The following is a 2,711-nucleotide window of genomic DNA, read 5'->3' as shown; positions in this document are numbered from 1 at the left end:
CCTACTTTATCAGGACACAGTGCACAAAATGGGCATCGATCCTCCAAGGATCAAACCCAGCAAAACCACCTTTAAAGGTGTAATCCCAGGTGTAGAGGCATGTTGTACACGCTCAATAACACTGGATGTGGTCTTCGGATCTCCGGACAACTTCTGAAGCAAGGAGTTAATCTTCGATATCATCCCCTTCCGTAGTGGCTATCATGCACTACTAGGACGAACCGCATTTGCTCGATTCAATACGGTACCACACTATGCATACCTCAAGCTCAAGATGCCAGGACCTCGCGGGGTTATAACAGTCAATGGAAACACAGACCGCTCTCTCCGTACGGAGGAGCACACTGCGGCCCTCGCAGCAGAAGTACAAAGTAGCCTTTTTCGGCAGACCGCCAACTCGGTGATAAAAACCCCGGACACCGTCAAGCGAGTCTGGAGTACTCTGCAACAGGATCGTCAGGCACGCCAAGAGCTCGACTAGCAATTCGGCCTCCGTCCCAGTCCCAGTCAAGCGGCAAAAATTGTGCCGCGCGTACACAATTACGCACTAAAAATACCATGGGCATAGGCGGAGGCACGACGGTGATGCGGACCATAGTGCGGCTCAACCGTCACGAGACCCGCATACCTTTATCATCTTATTTCTTTTTCAGGACCCTACTTTTGGGAAGTTCCCTCAGAGAACCTGATTATCGGACTCATCAAGGGAAGGAAAAACCAAGGATGCAAGAGGCTTTGCGTACAAGAGAATACCCAGGTGGTCTCTGTTAACAATCGTTATACCTGTTTTACATACCCAGACGCAGCCTGCCCTTGGATAGGACATGTCAAATAGTCGTATTTTTGCTTATTGCATTACTTGTAAACATATGCTTTGACGTATTACTTAAATAACAATGGGAAAATATACAACATCAGCTTATTATTGTTCTCCTTATATTTCCCTTGACTGCATTTATTGCACCCATACACTTTGGTACGTTCAGTTCGCCAGGGGCTTTATTGTGCCCCATAACATGGCAAGAAAAGTCCGAACACTTTCGACAGTGCGGCACCCCGAACTTATAGCATTATATGCATTAGCTCTGAATCATGTCTTGGGTCAATAGTTGGGTTTGCCTAGCTCCCTTGTTTTGGTACCTTGCGTTCCGTAATATCGGCTAAGGTAGCGCAGGGAGAACTACTACGATTGTGTCCCGGTTCTTCTGGACGAGCACCTCAGTAGAAAAAGCCGAAAACTGACTATCATGATGCGGCGAGAGCTGGTCGCTGTTCTAGAGGTCTTAAATCCTTAAAGATTTTTTCCGCTTTAGGCGAGGAATCGGCCTTGTCCGATTTAGGCGTGTATAACGCCCCAAGTTCGGCCTTCCGAATACTAGGGGCTTCGCCGAAATTTAAAATTGTAGACTTCTATGGCTAAGTGAGAATTATAAAGCCGCATAGTCCGATTGCCTTGTTCGATGTGCTAAACACCTCCTTAAAGGACCAAAAATTTGGATAAATAATGTTTGGGTTTTCCACGAACACCCTAGTACTACTTACACGGGGGCGGAAGCCGACGACTGGCCTACTTTCAAAATTTAATAAACGGCCGCACAGAAGGTAATATTTTAAATCAAGCGTTATATAATGCACACGAACTCGTTTTCATATTACATGGCGGCATGAGTACATTCACTCAAAAATTACATCCTTGGCACATTCATCAGCCACAAGGCGGGCACCTTTCATAACGCCGTCATAATACTTCTCGGGGTGGCGATGCGCCTTGCGCTCTGGCGGTCCCTCCTTCACCAGCTTCTCTGCATCCATTTTGGCCCAATGCACTTTCACGCGGGCAAAGGCTCGGCGGGCACCCTCAGTACAGACGGATCGCTTAATAACTTCAAGACGCGGACAGGCATTTACCATCCGCTTTATAAGGCCGAAGTAGCTGTCGGGAAGGGGCTTGCCAGGCCACAGTCGGACTATGAAGTCCTTCATGGCCAGTTCGACCGCCTTGTGGAGTTCAACCAATTGCTTCAGCTGGTCACTCAAGGGCATCGGATGTTCGGCCCCGGCATACTGGGACCAGAACAACTTCTCCGTCGAGCTCCCCTCTTTGGCACGGTAGAACTCCGTGGCATCCGATATGCTGCGTGGCAGATCTGCGAATGCCCCTGGAGAGCTCCGAATTCTGGTAAGTAAAAGAAATGTCTCCTCCACATGCTTGCTTTGCATAATGAATGCCTTACCCGCCGCAATCTTCTTGGCCGCCTGAATTTCCTGGAGGGCCTTTTGGGCCTCGGTCTTGGCGTCTTGCGCACTCTGGAGGGCCTTCGCAAGCTCGGACTCTTGCGTCTTGAAGTCACGCTCCAGGGACTTGAATTTTTTGCCGAAGTCCTGGAGCTCTTGTTGTACCTCATTAACCCGAGCCTCCTGTTTCTCACGCTCGGTGCGCTCCTTGGCCGCTTTGTCTTCGGCCTCGGACATCGCTTTCTTCAGGGCCGCCACTTCGGTCGCGGCCCCTATCAAAATTCATGATGCTTCTGTTATCATCCATGATTTTTTTCCTTTATATTACAAATGGACGGGGTATTACTTACCTTTGTTCTCCTCGAGCTGCCTCTTCACGAGTTCGAGCTCTTCTTCGGCCCGCCCTAGGTCCTGTTTCAGTCCGGTGACCTCTGAAGTGCAGGCGGCAGCGGCCAGCAGCAACGCCTATTCACATA

Source organism: Triticum aestivum, chromosome 3B (genome assembly GCF_018294505.1).
Source record: "Triticum aestivum cultivar Chinese Spring chromosome 3B, IWGSC CS RefSeq v2.1, whole genome shotgun sequence".
In the NCBI taxonomy this organism is placed as follows: Eukaryota; Viridiplantae; Streptophyta; class Magnoliopsida; order Poales; family Poaceae; genus Triticum; species Triticum aestivum.
This window is presented reverse-complemented; position numbering follows the sequence as displayed.